Here is a 19,874-nt window from a genome sequence, read left to right as displayed (position 1 = left end):
AGGAGTTTGTGGAGGTTTGGTATGACACCAGAAATCTGGCAGATTTCTACAGATGTGTAATGGAAAATGTGCTGACTGGCTACATCACAGTCTGGTATGGGGACACCAATACCCCTGAGCATAAAGCCCAGACCAAGGTAGCGGGCACAACCCAAGCTATCAAAGGCAAAACCCTTCCCACTATCAAGAACATCTACAGGGTATGCTTCCATCAGAGAGAAGCATCAATTGTCAAGGATCCAGAAAACCCAGCATGCAAGACTCGCACCACTAGGTTCAGGAACTGCTGCTACACCGCCACCATCAGATCCTCAAAGACAAACTTAATTCAGGACTTATTTAAGGACACTTACTTTATTTTTTAAAATTATCTCAGAATTGCATACTTGGTTTGTTTACATTTGTTATCTATTTGCAGTTCTTTATTTGTTTATATGTATATGCTGTGTACATTTTTTTTTGCACTATCAATAAGTGGTAATTCTGCCTCCCCCACAGAAAAAAAAGATTTTCAGGGTGGTGTGTGAGGTCAAATCTATATATATTCTGCCAATAAATCTGAAATCGGAAACTATCATTGTATCAGGCATTATTTTAGGATCAATCAGTTAATCTTTGCTTTTTGAGCACAATTGGATAAATGAATAATTTTAATTTATAAAATCTACTATCTTTAGATTTCTGAATGGAAAGCAATAAAAGTCCACAATCTACATACAAAACGATTTATTTGTGCAGAGCTGAAACACTAAGTTTCCTCTGATCTTTACCAGTTCAGGATCTCAACTGCAAAACAAACTCGGGAAAATGGTAGGAAAACTCCTAGCCTGGTTGAATGTTATTCTCAGTCTAATTTCTCTAGCATGTTTTTGTAGGTTTTAATCTTGCCTCAAGGCCAGTAAAAATAATAGTCATTGATGGTTTTTCATGCTTTTTAAAAAAATCTCTCTTCAGCTAATCCTCTTGTTCAGCAGTGTGGTGTTCCATCTTAATGCTGTGAATACAAAGGAAGAAAGAACTCTGCATTGGGCTTGAAGCCAAGAGCCCTTGTCCCCCTCACAAGACTTGGAGGAGTGAACCAGAAACCTCCCTCCTCACAAGTCTCCCATTATCAGATTTGAACAGCTGCCTATCTCAATATCCCTAAGAATGACTATGAAACTTCCTGAATATTATCAGCAAACCAAGCAAATCAAAATGTAGTTGTCATCAAGCAACTCATGGTCCATGAATGTTTCATGTCTCTCAGGTTTTACAGTCAACAATCACATTCTACCATATTTTTAATGCAATTTGAAGATATAGCATGGTAGCAGGTCCTTCCATTCCATGAGCCTATATCACCCAAATACATACCAATTAACCAATTAAGCCACTAATCCCAATGTGTCTTTTGAATGAAGGAGGAAACTAGAGCACCTGGAGAAAAGCCACACAGATCCAGGGAGAGTGTACTAACTCCTTATAGACAATGGAAAATTTAAAACCTGGTTTTCTGCAACTACAATTGCATTTCGCTAAACGTTAAGCTAACTGTGCTGTCTAATTTTGTTTTGTTTTGATTTAATTTGAATCTGATGGGTGATTTTCTTCATTGTTTCCTGGAAATAAGTTATTCAAAACTTACCTTCTTTAATCAACACAAAATATACCAAACATTTTTAAACACTGGTTATGTGACCAAAATAAACATCCGGTTATCTGGTCCAAAGGTATAGGACACAAATAAAGTCTCCATGTGCATCCAATAGAATTCTAAAGAAAATGTAACTAATAATGCATGGTTGAATAATAGAATAATAATAAAACACCATAAAGTTTAGTTTGGTTTTGGGGAAGAAAATCTGTCAATCTTATCCATTTGACTCACCTTTAGACTACAGGAATGTAACTAACTCTTAGTTGTCGCATGAACTAGATAGATTATTCAGCAACTGAGTCAGAATGGAATGGATTCACAACCAGCCAAGATGACTCTGCAAAAGCTTCTTGCAAAGTTGTGCCAAATTCACAGAGCCGTGCCACAGATTAGTCAAGTAATTTCCTGACATGGAAGAGGTAGTAGTGAAGATTGTGGAGGCAGTGGCAAAGATTTTCAGGAATCAATAAATTCTGGTGTGGTCCTAGCGGACTGTAAAATCACAAATGTCACCCCACTTTTCAGGAAGGGAGGAAGGCAGCAGAAAGGAAATTTAGACCATTTAGCCTGATAGCAGTGGTTGGGAAGATTTTCAAGTTAATTGACAAGGATGAAGTTACAGAGTACTTGAAACCAAGTTAGGCCAAATCTAGCCATGGTTTCATTAAGGGTGAATCTTGTTTGATAAACGTTTTGTAATTATTTGAACAAGTGACAAGCGGGCTAGAAAAAGGAAATGCAATGGATGTTGTATATTTGGAAGTTCAGAAGTCCTTTGATGAGGAGCTACCCATAAAGCTACTTAAGAAGATAAGAGCCCATGGTATAACAGGAAGCATACTAATATGGGTAGAGCATTGGCTGATTGGCAGGAGTCTGAATGTTTCTATCATATTCTGGTTGTCTGCCAGTTGCTCGTGGTTTTCCACAAGGGTCGGCATTGGGGCTGCTTTTTTCTATGTGGTTTATTAATGATTAGGATTGTGGCTTTGTGGCCAAGTTTGCAGATGAAACAAACTTAGATGGAGGAGCAGATAGTGGCAAGGAAACAGGGAGGTTGCAGTAGGACTTAGACAGATTGGGAGAATGGGCAGAGAAGTGTCAAGAACTGTATAGTCATGAACTTTGGTAGAAGAAATAAATGGACAGAGTATTTTTTTTAAATGGGGAGAAAATTGAACATACCCAGATGAAAAGGGACCAAGGAGAATTTGTGCAGTATTGCCTGAAGGTAAACTTACACGTTGTGTCAGTGGTGAAGAAGCCAAATGCATTGCTGACATTAATTTCAAGAGGAATAAAATATAAGAGCAGGGATTTGATGTTGAGACTTTATAAGGCACTGACGAGACCTCACTTGGAGTATTGTGAGCAACATTCCCAAGACTAACAACAGTCATCCTAGTAACATTCCCAGTAACAGACCTTTGGCGGATGGAAGCTGGAGCAAGTTTGAGCAGTCAATCCACCTTCGGACCTTTTTATGCAGGTAAGTGAAGCAATGTAAAGACAGAGATTCTCTGTCTTTGCATTTGCTTTTTTTTCTATAAAAGCTCCTTTAGCATTGGTGATTAAGTGAAAGTTTTAATATTCAGGATCTGAACTCCAGTGCATTCAATCTTCTTTGGCTTGGCTTCGCGGACGAAGATTTATGGAGGGGGTAAAAAGTCCACGTCAGCTGCAGGCTCGTTTGTGGCTGACAAGTCCGATGCGGGACAGGCAGACACGATTGCAGCGGTTGCAAGGGAAAATTGGTTGGTTGGGGTTGGGTGTTGGGTTTTTCCTCCTTTGCCTTTTGTCAGTGAGGTGGGTTCTGCGGTCTTCTTCAAAGGAGGTTGCTGCCCGCCAAACTGTGAGGCGCCAAGATGCACGGTTTGAGGCGTTATCAGCCCACTGGCGGTGGTCAATGTGGCAGGCACCAAGAGATTTCTTTAGGCAGTCCTTGTACCTTTTCTTTGGTGCACCTCTGTCACGGTGGCCAGTGGAGAGCTCGCCATATAACACGATCTTGGGAAGGCGATGGTCCTCCATTCTGGAGACGTGACCCACCCAGCGCAGCTGGATCTTCAGCAGCGTGGACTCGATGCTGTCGACCTTTGCCATCTCGAGTACTTCGACATTAGGGATGAAAGCGCTCCAATGGATGTTGAGGATGGAGCGGAGACAACGCTGGTGGAAGCGTTCTAGGAGCCGTAGGTGGTGCCGGTAGAGGACCCATGATTCGGAGCCGAACAGGAGTGTGTGTATGACAACGGCTCTGTATACGCTTATCTTTGTGAGGTTTTTCAGTTGGTTGTTTTTCCAGACTCTTTTGTGTAGTCTTCCAAAGGCGCTATTTGCCTTGGCGAGTCTGTTGTCTATCTCATTGTCGATCTTTGCATCTGATGAAATGGTGCAGCCGAGATAGGTAAACTGGTTGACCGTTTTGAGTTTTGTGTGCCCGTCTTATAATCTATCAAGTCTGAATCTCTTTATTCAGCTTGTTCAATTGTACAAGTATTACCACTTAAAAAAAGTAGGGTTAAGAGCAATTCCAGTGTTATTCTGAAGCTTATTTTCAAGAAGAATAGCAATCTGGTTTATTAAGACCATAAAGGGAATGATGAAAAATTGTGCTGAGTGTGTTCATAAGAACAAATCCCTGAATAAGAATTGAAATGTCAGTGATTTCTAACTTCGATAAATAAGCATTCTGGAAACGATTTCAGACTGGTATTAATACTCAATACACACTTTGCCATTAAGCTACCCTCTGGGAAAGAAAACTGGTTTCAATTGGTGGAATGCATTAATCAGTGCCAGGTGAATTTAACACTATTCATCAGACAACATGGGCTATCACCTCTGTTAAATTCAAAGGGGCACAATTCCAGACCTCTCACTGCTGCAATGCCTTTAGCTGCTGAATAAAGTATTGACCCAGACTCAGCAGTAATTTATAGTTGAATCCACCTTCATCCTTTTACAATGGACCATCTGTTGTGGTGTTATTCCAAAAGAAATATTTCACACCAACAAGAGTGTCCCTGTCACCACTTCTGTTCAAACAACTCTGGAGCCATTTGCTTAACTGGGTTGACCATATGTGAAAAACTGATCCTGTTAACAATACTCCAAAGCTTTATATTCAAAATTTTGGTAAATACAATTTGTTTTGGAATTTGGGATCTAATTGAATTATTCTGACCAATATGTTGACAATATGGATGATATGTTCACTTTAGTACTTCAGTTTTTGGGTTGTTACATTCAAACAACAGATAATAAAATTGTAACATTAAGCATTCCACTTTCTGTTATTATTGCCTCCCACAGATCAAAGGCAAAATGGAGTTAGATATTAACCTGGAGGTTAAAATAACTTTAGATTTTTGCTCACTGAATTTCATGTGGTGTAAAACCAAGTTAATTGTTACAATTAACTGTTTTTAACATTGAAGCCAACAATTTGACAGCAATTTTATGATTTTTTTTGCAACCTATATTAGATCTATCTCCATCCCCATTTCAAATGAGATGTAATAAAAAGAAACAACAAACTCCAAGATGAATTTAAGAGATTGCAAATGCTGGAATCTAGAGTTTGCTCCAGATTCCTGCATCTACAGTCTTTTGTGAGTTCCTACGGCATTTTTTTTTGTTGCATTCTGTTGTTTGTTTCCTTTGGCTCTAGAATCCAGCATCTGCCATCTCTTTGTTTTTTTTTGTCTTCAAAATACAATGTGCATGCTCTTTTCTAATTACTTTCAGCCTTCGTCGAGATGTGTGACAATTAAAGTGGGAGGCCAGGCTACAGAGTTTGGCAGACAGCCACGCAGCTTCCTTCCATCAGAGTAGACAAGAAGCAGTGCTTCTATCTGTCTGACACTCCAGACTGATGCCTGGAGGCTTTGATTTGAAGGAAGTTGCCATAGAATGAACTAAGAGCTAGAAGAAAAGGTGCTGACACTTTTACCATGGCCGCTATAAGCCATCTGTAGGTGTGACATAACAGTAGCATCAGAAGTGTGATGTAAGCACAAACGCAAGAGAGCTCCCTGTGTTTCCTAAAATTTAATAAAATACCCCTATCATGTCTATGCCTAGTGACTCACAGACTATTATCAAAACACTGCTACTGGCAATGAAAATACACAAAACAACCTCGAGCTCCACCAAAAAAAAACTGTTTTAAAGATGCTTCTTGCAGGGTTTGCAGAAGATCAGATATTGGTTGAGAGATCTATTGCATGCTTAATAATCTGGTAGTCCTGCAGAACGGATTCATTCATAGATATGTTGTTGAAAGTGGTGGATTATTTCTTTTGTTTAATTTTAACAATTAACAATTATCCAGCCTATAAAACTCATGCTGCCAAATTACACCCAATTAACCTACCAATACATATCCATTTGCAATTATAGAAAGTTTCATAGTTGGAAAAAAGAAACAGAGCAGGAGATGCATATCCATTTTCTGCAGCTTGCATAATATATACATTGTAATTTAATACAGTAATGTATTAAAAAAATATTCTGTCCTGAAGCTCTGTTTATGCGAGTAATATTCTTCCCATTGATCTCCTTTCTATCTCCAGGTTTCATTATTTTTAAACAGCTACTGCAGTGGAGTACACACCACTGCCATATCTTGTAAACACTGTACCAATGGAGACCTGAGCCATGTTTCTTGAGCGTTTTGCCTAATTTCAACTGTCTTCAACTAGTATTTAAATGATTGATGTCCATCTTTAACCTAAGATGGAAGATAGAAAATTACACCACAGTTCAGGCCCTTTGCCCCTGATATTATGCCGACAAGGCTTATGAAACAAGGCTTCTCTTTGTATCAACAAAAGAATGAGCGGTTACCTAATAGAAGTATGGAAGAGTCATAGATAGGGTGGGCAACTGGCACATTGTTTTTTTTCCTGGGACAACAATAGCAAATTCCAGAGGACATCTGTTTAAGATGAGTGAAGGAAAATTAAGGGGAGATGTCAGAGGTCAATCTTGTGCACAGAGAGTGCTGGGAGTCTGAAATTCATTGCCACGGAGTGATGGTGGAGTCTGGTACATTGTGACATTTTGAAGATTCTTCGACAGGCATATGCAAGTGTGAGGAATGGAAGGATTAGATTGTTGTGGAGGAGGTGTATGTATATCCTAGATGCAGTTAGTGAATATGTCATTGCATTAAAAAATCCAAACATTTTTGTAATGATAATGATCATGGTTGAAAGGCAACTAGCAATACCTTACTGTTTGATTATACTTGGCTGCTAGCAGGGACTAACACAGAGCAAGAGGCTGTTTGCAAGATCTGGAATGGAGGCTTGCAATCTCATGGCATGCCTCATGTGATGTTCATATCAACTTTAAAGTAAAGAACCTTTTCCTTCATCCATATGTTGTTTTAAGAACTCACACATACGAATACAAGATGAAACAATTGCAAATTTTGGGAATCCACAGGACCAGCAGCTGTTCACTAATGAACTCATTAACAGGCAGGGAATAAAAGTATGTCTGCAATAAACCAGTCTTGAGTTGACTACCTTTGTGTGTGTTTGCCTTTATTTAGTAGCATCTACTGTAATAGCTGCTACACCTTTCTTATTTTTGATCTCTATCCATACTGTCCCAGTGAATGAGCCCTATAGTATGTACTCTCTGACTGCAACTGTGACACTTTACCTGATTAGTAATGTAACTCCTCCACGTTTTAAAAATCTCTTTTTATCTGAAACATAAAACTCAGCTGCCAGTCCTGTCCATCTTTCAGCCAACACTATAATTATGTATGTGAAAAATTTCATATTTTAATTTAGAGATACAGCACAGTAACAGGCCCCTCAAACTCATGCTGTCCAATTGCACCAATTAACCTAAAAAACCTCATATGTTTTTGAAGGATGGGAGGAAACTGGAACACCCAGAAGAAACCAGTGCAGATATTGGGAGAACGTACAAACTCCTTACAGACAGCACCATATTCAAAACCCGGTTGCTGCCTCTGTAATCTCTCTCTCTTTGGCTTGGCTTCGCAGACGAAGATTTATGGAGGGGTAATGTCCACGTCAGCTGCAGGATCATTTGTGGCTGACAAGTCCGATGCGGGACAGGCAGACACGGTTGCAGCGGTTGCAGGGGAAAATTGGTTGGTTGGGGTTAGGTGTTGGGTTTTTCCTCCTTTGTCTTTTGTCAGTGAGGTGGGCTCTGCGGTCTTCTTCAAAGTAACAACGTTGTGCTAATTTCTACACTAACTGTGTCAAGGAGTGAAGACATTTAATCAGTTTCTATAAATGAAGATATTTCACAGATTGTAAATCTCTGTGAGCTATTCTGGTTTCAAAACATCAGTTCCACCTGTCGTGGGATCTAGATTGCAAAGGTGAGTGACTTTGCTTCCCTCAGATATTATTTATTATCTTTGTAATAAAACAGGAATATAACATTACATGAAATAGCCTTTCATCTGCTGTAAGGCAGAAAAAAGATTTGCCATTGGCATTAGTATTGCCAGATGGCCCTTGGAGAGGACAACCAAAAGAGAGTTCCCTCCCTCAATGAAAGTGAGGTTGATTTTCTGCATTCCATGCACAGCTCAGTTCTAGAAAAACTCACTAAACTTCAGGTGCTTTGTTGATATACGTTGCCAATAAAAAAGGGTTACTGAAAAAAGTAACGAACATAGTTTTTAATCTTGCAGCCAGTGAATGATTCTGACCAGTCACATACAAAATGCAAAAACCTATTTGGCAACAAGTCTATGAACATATTCTCAAAGGTTGTACTAATTAAAACAGATGTGTATCTGTGGATGAACAGCTATTTTACAATCAAATATTTTAATTTTATGTTGCTCAAGATGTCTGATCTGGGGACTGAGTATCCTGAGAGATGAATATTAGATGAATGACACTTGCATATGATGGCATGGTCAACATGAGGACTGCACCTAGAAGCTTTATGGCGACAATTAAGCAATTATTTTGTTTGAATTGAAGAAAATGCCCACATTGACTAAATAATTGTAATGAAAAACATAAGATTGGAGACATAAGTTTTGAGGAATTTATTCCAGGTCCATATGGAACAAGCACTGTGGAACAGATGTAAATCAAAGGTGAGTTAAGCCAGGGGGTCACATATGAAAGAAGTAACATGGAGACCCAAACACAGTTAACCAGGATTGAGTGTCTGAGAAAGCCATCAACAAACTGAATCCGTAACTGGTATCCATGTTTGAAACACTATTTCTGAGAGAAATATTATGTTTTATATATATATAAATATATAAATGAGACACTTGCACATATGATGTAATGCCTTGAACATTCATATGAAATTGGCAATGAATAATTAACACAGTTGTCTGTGTTACTGATGTCTACTAGTGAATATTTACTAACTCACTGACTACCACACTCTGGAAATGATGATTGATGTTTCTACAGATTTACATTTAATTCCAGTGGCTATTAAAAACTGTTGTTTGGAAACAGCATTGTGGTGCACTGTTAGCCAGAATCAGACACACACAAAGATAAAGACTGTACAACAGGCTTTAATCCACAAAGACTTGCACAGAGCCAGGCTGGCTATGGCCGCAGCAACTCTGAGTGAGGCCTTGGGAGGCTGGCACTGGCTTATATCCCGTAGGGTGATTGACACCCGACCGGGTGGGGCTTGATCCATTCAGGCCAACTAATTGACAGCCGGCCAGGCGTTGTCCTGTCCCCTTACACTCCTGCAGGTACAGAGGTTGCCCCCTGCAGTAGGCCGGTGGTGTACCACCACACAGCAGGAAATAAAAACATGCACAAATGCATCAGGAAGATTGCACTTTACCATTTCATTTATTGCATCTTATGTCTCAAGAAATTCATATTGTCTGTTCTAAAATCTTATTTCTTCAAGAAAACCTATTTAATCTGAAATTGTTTGAATCATTGCTAACTCCAATTCCAGATGTTTTGGGATTACCAAGCTTAGGTCAAAAGAATGGATGATGAATTTTGAGTTTAAAGCCATTTCAAAAATTGTCTGCATTCCTAAATTCAAGTCAGGTGAGTTGAAACCACTTGCCATGGTTTGGGTTGTCTTCTTTATTCAAAATCTTAAAACATATACAGTATTCTTCCATATATGCCGGTGTATAAGATGGTACTTGAACTTTAAAAGTGTCATGCCATAACCAGGGGTCATCTTATACGGCAAGTATAAAGAGTGACATCCCAGCACTTCCCCGCAGAGTCTATCCACCCTGTCCGACTGTTGTTGGCTCTGTACAGGCTTTAAACAGCCTATTAAAGGAACCCACAGTGGTTTATTTTAATAAAATGTAAACCTTCACTGGGTAATTTTCTTTTAAAATATTGTTATAGCATCAATCCACTGGTCAGTGTAATGGTTGGTAAAGAACTATTGGGGCAGTAAGACAGGGTAGTCTTTTACAGCAAGTATAGCTCAAAACCAATATTTTAGGTGGAAATTTAGGGGGTCAACTTATACAATTGCCTTAAATGCTGGCATATACAGTAAGCACCTCTCACCTTTCTGATTTCCACTGACAACGTATTCAAATATCCAAAATCTACATTTTGTTTGTTCAGTTCTGCATCCTGCCAATAGCTGTTATGTCTCTCTGCCAGTCTGGTGACCAAGAATAATGAGAGCATTTTGAGTATAGTTACTGTGCTGAGCTATATAATGACATAACTGCCTCACTCTGCTGTCTTGATATTAAACACACACCAATCTCTGATTTGATGCAGATTACCATTGGTGTTGGAAATCCAAATTTCAGTGATAGAAATGTTAAACAAGTCAGGAAGCATCTCTGGAGGAACCAAAAGAGTTAATACACCTTTTTCTTTGTCTGCTGCAAAAAAGGGGGCCTCACAGTATCCAACCATTTCAATTCCGTGCCCCATTCACTGACATGTCAGTCCATGGCCTTGTGCACTTCCTAACCAAAGCAACCCGTAGATAAGAGGAACTGCACCTAATATTTCCCCTGGGCACTCTCTGACCAGATGGCATTAACAACAATTTCTACAGCTATCGTTAGGCCCCTCCCCAGTTTCTCTCTTTTTCCTTAACTGTCTGCCTCATCTCCTCCAGCTCATCGACTCCTTCCCTCTCCATTCAGAGATCTACCCCCTCCCCCTATCTCCACAACTTTTTTTTTCCTCTTCTGCTTTCCCACCCCTATCCACCTACGACCTCTTGTCTGTTAGACTGTGCTCCTCTCCCTGCCCCTTCCCTCACTTTTTTTTAAAATCAGGAGCCTGTTTGCTTTTTGCTCATACTTTGATGAAGGGCTCGGGTCCAATATGTTGGTTATGTATCTTTCCTATAAAGAATGCTGCGTGACCTGCTGAATTTCTACAACGTTTTTGTGTTTAAAAATATTTCTGGTCAATTGTCTTTCAAGTGTTATGAGGATAATCATTGGGATTAACTGTACTTAGGTCTGAGTGGGACTTCTAGAGAGACCTTCTTGAGCTCAGTGTGTCTCTGGCTTCTTTTCTTGTTCATGGCAATGTAAAATGAAATGTGAGGTAGAGATGAGACAATGGTGTATCTCATTGTCATACTTAAAAATAGTGTTCTTCCATTCTGCCACTCTTTCTTCCAGAATAGATGTTGTCTCTCCTAAATTTGGCTCCATTTCAAAAATGGTTGTCAGAAAATCAGGAAAATAAGTGTTTAGATTTAATCTGGCCTACTACTGGTACACACAGTTCAAACTTGGATGTAATTTCCAGGTCACTCTTCACAAACTTGGATGTATTTTCCAAGTCACTCTTCAAAAGCATGAAATGCTAGATTGAAACACTATCTCCAAGGAACAGGAGTTCCAAATGAGTTATCGTTGTCAGCATTCCAAGAGTTAGAGGTTGTGTTTGGTGCATTTGGATGCAGTGCGAGGTACAGGTGGGAGGAGGAGGAAGCATTTGGAACATCCTGGAATGATGAGTCTTTGAATCATCCAGAAATCTTCAAAATAGAAGGTGGAAAAGTAAGGCCTTTGTTAATTGTTTATGTAATTTAAAAAAAAATCATCAAAAACCAGCTCATATGAAAAAGAATGGTTCTGGTATAGCTCATTATTTTATTCAGGAAATAGAGATACAGTATCAGCATCTTCATTCATGATCATGCCCAGACATTTATTAAAGCCAATTTTAACCACAGGAAAGACACGGACTATATCAATAAAACCAAATCTGCTACAGAGTTAGATTTTGCATCTATCTTCACTTTAGTACATTTGTGTAAATCCTAAAATGTTGGAAATTCTGAACAGGCCAGGCAGGATTTGTCAGGTGAGAATCAATCACCCTTTCAACATCCTCCCTTGATTGAAGAAATCATACTTCTACAGATACTGCGATAAACATCAATAACTTTACAGAAACTTGGCACAGCATTTCCATGAGATCTTTCTGAGTTGGTCCCATTTGCTTTCATTTGGCCCATATCCCTCTCAACATTTCCAATCCACATACCTGTCCAAAAATACTTAAAACATGGTTATTGTAGTTGCTTCTAATATTTCCTCTGTTAGCTCATTCAATATATTCACCACCCTCTGTATGAAAAGTTGCCTCTAAGTTAATTCCCTCTCCACAGACTTGAGTCCTCCAGTTTTAGACTCCCTACCTTGGGAAAAGACTGTAACAATTATCTATGCCTTCTTGATTTTAGATAGTTCTATGAGTTCATTTGCCCCTAAGAAAATAGCTCCAGTCCCTCCTTATAACTCAAGCCCTACAATTCAGTTAAAACAATTAAACATAATTCAAAATTTAAAACATACACACACACACACACACACACACACACACACACACACACACACACACACACACACACACACACACACACACACACACACACACACACACACACACACACACACACACACACACACACACACACACACCAACCTTGATTTCTGAATACTGTTCATGTTGATTGAAATCAGTGGAGACTTTACATCCTGTCCAAACTAGTTCATGTTGTTTGGGAAGAAGTCACAGTATGATTTTCTCTAACAATCTTTTTAAATTGTTTTTATAATAAATGCAGTACAATGAAGAAAAGGGATTGAAACTGAAATTACAATATGTATATATATATCAAGATAAAACTTCAAACAGTATAAACTTAGTCTCCCCTCCACTTCACTGAGTGAAGGCAGAAAATACGTCAAAAACCCACATCATCTACTCTTAAAGAAAATAAAACTAACCTGAGGGTTACATATATTTTGTAGCTTTTGATTCATATTGTGAATCAAAAAACAAAGGTAAGACTATATCAACTGGAAGAGTGAGTACATCTAATCATATTAAAAACATTTACATCAAATGAAAGTAAGACATAAAAGGTTGCCATGGATCTTCAAATTTCACTGAATACATGATACTAGTTTTTTTCCATTTTTTTTGCAGGGATCGGTCTCTTCTAGACTCCCTGGTCTGCTTTTCCCTCCTCACCTAACCTTCCACCCCCTTAGGCACTTCATGCTGTAACTACAAGAAGTATAAAACTTGTCCCTACATCTGGTTGCTCACCTTGCTCGAGAGACACAAACATATCTTCTAGGTAAGGTAGAGCTATACTCGCAAATTATCCCACTGAATCTATTGCATTCGGGATACCCAATATGGCCTCTTCTACATCAGTAAAACCAAACTCAGATTGAGTGATCAATTCACTAAACATCTGCACTGTCTCTATTTCAATTCCCCTCAGTTTTCTCAAACAGACATGTCTATCATTGGTATTATCCATTGTTAGGGTAAGGCCAAGCATAAACTTGAGAAACATCATATTCCTCCTGAAAGGCCTTAAACCTAACAATGAACAATGATATTTCTAATTTTAAGTCAGCCCACTTCTATTTGATTCCACTGTTTCCATCTCTTCTTTACCTACTTCTGTACTTATTTCTCTCTCTCTCATGGTTTCTCCTTCTTCTTGACTCTTAACCTTTCCCACCAATGCCCAATCACCTCTTGGTTCCACTTCACTTCTTTCCCCCCTCATTCAAGATCAAGTTCAGATGTGTTGTCATCTGTTTGTATGTATACATATACAGCCTGATGAAACAGTGAATTTCTGGACCATAGTGCATACTCCACCCCTCCACACAGAGGAGGTATATATAGTGATTCAACATAGATATAAAATAATTGATGGTTTTTTGGATTGTTCAACAATCTCACTGTCTGCAGTCATATACGTACTATCATCCCCTTTTAACTCCAGTCTCAATAAAGGGTTTGAGTCCTGATCTGAAACGCTGACCATGACTTCTGCTCACGGATACTGCCCGATCTGTTGCGTTCCTCCAGTAGTTCATCGTTTCATCAAGATTCTATCATCTGCAGTTTCTCATGATTTTAACTTTATTTAAATTTAGACAGGCCATTTTGGCCCTTGAGCTCATGCAACCTAATTACAGCCAATTAACCTACACCCCAGTATGTCTGGAATGATGGGAGGAAATTGGAGCCCCCGGGGAAAATCCACGCAGAAACGAGGAGAACATACAAACTCCTTGCAGATAGTGCAGGATTCGAAGCTCGGTCCTGACTGGGCTGGTGCTCTAAAGGTGTGCTAACTGCTACACCAACTGTGCTGTCCAAACAATACTGTTTTCTTTTATAATTTGCAGAGAGTGCCATGAAATCCTTTAATGATGTGGTAAACAGAGCTGCATTTAAACATTTTATTTCTCCAGAGAGGTCATGCCAAGGACATTGGTGATGCTGTAAAATTCAATTGCACAAAACAATTGGTCTCTATCTATCACAAGAAAAGTCTGCCAGTTGCCAAGCAGTTGTTTCCCTAAACTACAACATGGATGTCACCTATCTCCAAGCACACTGGATCTGATCTTCAGCATGGTAACAACTCCAAAGGAACTTCAGAAAGGAGATCAAACATTTTCCATGATCTACTTCGATGATACAAAAGCCATTAATTGAGGTTAATAGGGAAGTATCCTCTCATCTTTCCTGAGCTCAGAAATTAATCTCCATCCCACATCCGCTATATGAAGTTTTTCAAACTGTGATTTTTATTTCAAAAATAAACTTTATTAATTTAATGGACATGCAATCATTTTTTTTTTTAATTGCGCATGAGCTTCTTTACAATGGTGCTTAGCTCCTCAATGATGAATGCTGGCAGGAGATTAGACATGCTAATTCCCAATGCCTTTGCATTGGACTCACCAAAGTTCTCTGCTGCCTGGCAGGCAGCAGCATTTCCTTACAGACATCTCATTGTACTGGAAAATGAGCAAGAAAGATAGTTGTTTAGGATGGGTTTGCCTTGTGGTTCAGCATTTGAGACCTGATCGTAAGGCTTCCTCCCATGCCATAGGCACCTCCAGTTTCCAGGAATTGGGAACAGGGTTTGAGGAAATGCAATGGAGAGGAAGCCTCTCTCCTGGCTACAGGTGCCAACAGCTTCCAACAGTTGCATGGAATTGGGATAAGGGATCTGTGGGGTGCAATGAACACCAGGCAGCTGGATGTGAGGCAGCAGAAGTAGCTATATTGGAGGAGGCGGCATGATGCTTGTCTACTGTCTCTGAAAGGACTTTGTTTTCCTTTCCTTTTGTTTTCTTTTATTTGCAAAACATCAGGTGTAGCAATTTTTTTCTTGCTTTTCAATGTCAAACAAAAGCTTTTCATGATATCTGACTGCATATGACAATAATAATAAATAAATGTATACATATAGCATGGTAACAGGCCTATAAGGCCCATGAGTCCATGCTGTCCAATTTACACTCCATTAACCTACAGCCTTGATATGATTGAATGGTGGGAGGAAACCAGAGCTCCTGGAGAAAACCGACACCAACATAGGAAGAACATGCAAAGTCCTTACCGACAGTGGAGGTCTTGATCCCTGGTGTGGTCCCAATCACTGGTACTGTAAAGGGTTGGCTAACCGCGACGCCAACTGTGTTGCTCTATTTAAATTATAAAAATTGGCGAGATCAAAGTGCATCTTTCATTAATTGGACCTGTGATCTTAACCATTGGATCAACAACAGTTTCATTCTTCGTTTAAAGTGATGACTTTTGAAGCTGCACAATCATCTTCAGCAGGAACACATTTTGCCCAAGGTAACCCCATATTAAATCAATATTGATGAAAATTTGACCAACACTTCTCCAGCATACCATGAGGAACCATGTTAATTTTTAAAATATATGATTAAAATAAACTGTAAGCTGAATAATCAGTGAAAGGTGTTACTCATTGTGAGATGCCAGCAAAACTAGCCTGAGGACAGAATATAGTTATTTTGTTTTCTCCAGAGATCTTCTGTGTTTACCTGTTGATTTCAAGTCTGTAACTAAGTGTCAACTAGACTGATCGTTTTTTAGGGTTTTGATGACATCAGGATTAGATTCTGCCTTGTCAAAATTGATAGCAAAGATCAATTAAGATAGAAATCTGTAGATTTTTTTGGAGGCCGTAGGTACAATCAAAAGAGTGAGGTTTAGGTAATTCCTCCATTACTTAACAATGTGTTGGGGCCATGTTGAGAGCAACATACAAGGTGGACAAGATTGAACAAGGTGGGGAATATCTTTATCTAGTAACCATTGGGGTGACTTACATTCTGAGTCAAGTTGAGAAGGAAAACCTTGGTAGGTGCACTTACAGTTAATGTTAAGAGTTAAAGATAAAGAAACACAGAAACAAAATAAGAACAATAAAAGAGGACTAGCAAAGCAGCTTATGGGTAGTCCAATAAACATTGGTTGTCAAATGAATATCCAGAAATTAATTGGGCATCTTAGATCTTGCTTTTTTGGTAAGTAGTCACAAGACTGATATAACCAATTTTGGCCCAAATTTAGTTCAAGGATCTTTTAAAGACTGTTTTTGAGGGCAGGTTTCAGGATTGTTCAGAACATCTATCACTGCACAGTGCATAGTAATTTGAAGGTTTTTTTTTAATATTGTTTAATTCATTGTAATTTTTTTGTAATATGCTTTGTTATTTTATGGTGGATTAAAAAAAATAAGATTAGTAGTGTTGTTAACTTTAAGAGTTTTGGGTTGCGCTTCATTGTCCAGTTTTACTCTCTTTGTATTACAGTCCAACTCCCTGTCAACCATCTCATGATGGAATATGGAAATACAGAGTTGTATCCCCCTAGAAAAGATCAGTTACAATAAAAGGAAGAATTATGACAGATTTGTTAAAATATGGAAATATTATTTGGATAATATTGGGACCCAGTTTGATTAATTCCCCCGACTTACAAAGAAGATGAAGCTGACATCATGTGGTTTTCATTTCTGAATGAAATAATTTCATCAGTTTTATAGGGGAGGGAGGTAGGGAGGGGACCGCTTGTAGGCAGTCCTGCTGGACATCGTATACATAGTACAGAAAGTATGACACAGAACATGAGTGAAGAGACAGATCAAAAACAACATAATTTTACTTGTGTATTGTTCATTTAGGAGTCTGCTAATGGGGGGGCAAAAACCTATAGCTGAATTTGGTGGTGCACAATCTCACTCGTGAATCTGCTTCCTGATGGGACAGGGTGTGAAGAGAGTTTGCCCAGGGTATCGGATCTATTCGGCCTGACTCTTATTTATTGATGACGGCTTATCCTTCAATACAATTGTTCCAAAGAAACTTACCAAAATCTCTAAGACATTTGTATCACAATTTGCCTCAGACTCTGCTTCCTGATTTGTAGACTGCAAGCAGTGAGGATTGAAGACTGCAACTTCCCCATAATAATCTTTGACACAGGTACCCTAGAGAACTGTGTATTCAGTCTGTTGCTATGCTCCTGCAGTGAACTGGGATTCACTGGTAGTGTGCTGTGCTGATAGTTGGCTCCACCCCCATCTGTTCACATATAACCCTGGTTTCCCATCTAAACCTAGAACCCTTCTGAAGACTACTGTGAGTCCCTACCCTTAGTTATAAGCTAATAAAAGTGTTTGTTCTCTCTCCAGTCATGAAAGATTTTGTTCGCACTACAATTCTATTGCTTATTCCCTAAATGATGGAAGTGCTACTCAAGCCAGGTCTGCTGCTAATAGTCCCTCGGTCCCCAGGCATGGCTGAGGACTTCACGTATTGGGTAGACTGGTTCCAGGCCTACCTGAATTCAACCAGAGACATCTTCCACACCGATGAACTCAGGAGGTCCGCACTCATTTCTAGGGAAGGAATTAAAGGTATACAGTCATCAGGGACTGCACTACAGATGATGCTGCCATGGAGGCGTTGAAGGCTCAGTTCCTGAAGTCACAAAACGAGGTTGTAGTGAGGCACTGACTTGTTCTACATCTCCAATTACCAGAATAGACCATAGATCTCTACCTGCTGGATCTGTGGACATTTGCCAAGAAGTGCAGATATAGACCGCATTCGTGAAGAACAGATCCGGGACACTCTTATCGCAGGGGTCGGCTTGAGGTACATGAGGCAGCGACTGCTTGGGTCAGGTAAAAAGGACCTGGCTCGTCACATTGAACTGGCTAAATCATTGGAACAGGTCAAGCTCGAGAACGACGACCTTGAAGTCAGTGAGCTCACTCACTCAGGAGATTCCTTCCAAGGACTGGCTGCTCGTGTTACCCCTGCCCTAAGGCTGCTGCTTCCCATGCCAGGGAGTGCTTTTTATGTGGCAAAAGCCAGCATTTGCCAGGCTAAAGATTCAGTGTGTTCCAGCTGTGACAAGAAAGGACATTGGGTGAGGGTTTGCTGTGTGAGAGGAAACCCTTGGAAGTCCACAGCCTGCACAACTCCCGGTTCTGATTCTAGTCCAAAGCTGTGTGCCCCAAATTCACTAGAACACACTTGACAAAGGGTGGCAATGAGGAAACTGCATGAAAAGGCTCAGCGACCAGCTTGCCGTGACCCAAATTCAAACTCGGCATCATCATCGTCAGATGAGGAAGGAGGGCAGCCATCTTGCCACGCCACGAGGTTGATGCCATCTTACCCACTCAGGGAAAGCCAGGACAGTTGGGTTCATTCGAGTGAGGAGTATGGAACATAGGAACATAGGAAAATAGGAAGTAGGAACAGGAGTAGGCCAAAAATGGCCCATCGAGCCTGCTCCGCCATTCAATACGATCATGGCTGATCTAATTTATGACCTAACTCCACCTACCTGCCTTCTCCCCATATCTCCTAATTCCTCTATCATGTAAAAATTTATCTAACCAAGTTTTAAATATGTTTAATGAAGCAGCCTCAATCACTTCCCTGGTTAGAGAATTCCAAATATTCACTACTCTCTGGGAAAAACTATTTTTCTTCATCTCTGTCCTAAATCTACTCCCCCGAATCTTGAGACCGTGTCCTTTGGTTTTAATTTCCCCGGCCAGCTCAAAAAACCTTCCTACATCTATCCTATCCATACCCTTCATAATCCTATATGTTTCTATAAGATCTCCTCTCATTCTTCTGAATTCGAGTGAATACAATCCTAGACGATTTAATCTTTCATCGTAAGTCAACCACTTCATCCCAGAGATCACCCTAGTAAACCTCCTCTGGACTGTCTCCAAAGCCAGTATATCCTTCCTCAAATATGGAGACCAGAAATGGACACACTACTCCAGGTTGCAACATTACCTCCCTACTCCTGAATTCAATTCCTCTAGCGACGAAGGCCAACATTGCATTTGCCTTCTTAATAACCTGCTGCACCTGCAACCTAACTTTGTACGATTCATGCACAAGCACTCTCAAGTCCCTCTGCACAACAGCATGCTGTAGTTTTTCATCCTTTAAATAATATTCAGCTCTTTTATTTTTCTTGCCAAAGTGGATAACCTCACACTTACTAACATTGTACTCCATCTGCCAGACCTTTGCCCACTCATCCAGCTTAACTATATCCCTCTGCAGACTCTCCACATCCTCATTACATTTTGCTCTTCCACTCAATTTGGTGTCATCCGCAAACTTGGCTACACCACATTTTGTCCCCTCCTCCAAGTCATCAATGTAAATGATGAACAGTTGTGAGCCTAACACCCCTGCGGCACCCCACTTACCACTCTCTGCCAACCTGAAAAACTCCCATTTATCCCGACTCTCTGCCTCCTGTCACACAACCAATTTTCAATCTAGGCCAATATACTTCCCTGGACTCCACTTTCCTGTAACTTACTGATAAGTCTCTTGTGCGGCACCTTATCAAACGCTTTCTGGAAATCCAAA

This window comes from Narcine bancroftii, chromosome 3, assembly GCF_036971445.1.
Source record: "Narcine bancroftii isolate sNarBan1 chromosome 3, sNarBan1.hap1, whole genome shotgun sequence".
Taxonomy (NCBI): domain Eukaryota; kingdom Metazoa; phylum Chordata; class Chondrichthyes; order Torpediniformes; family Narcinidae; genus Narcine; species Narcine bancroftii.
This window is presented reverse-complemented; position numbering follows the sequence as displayed.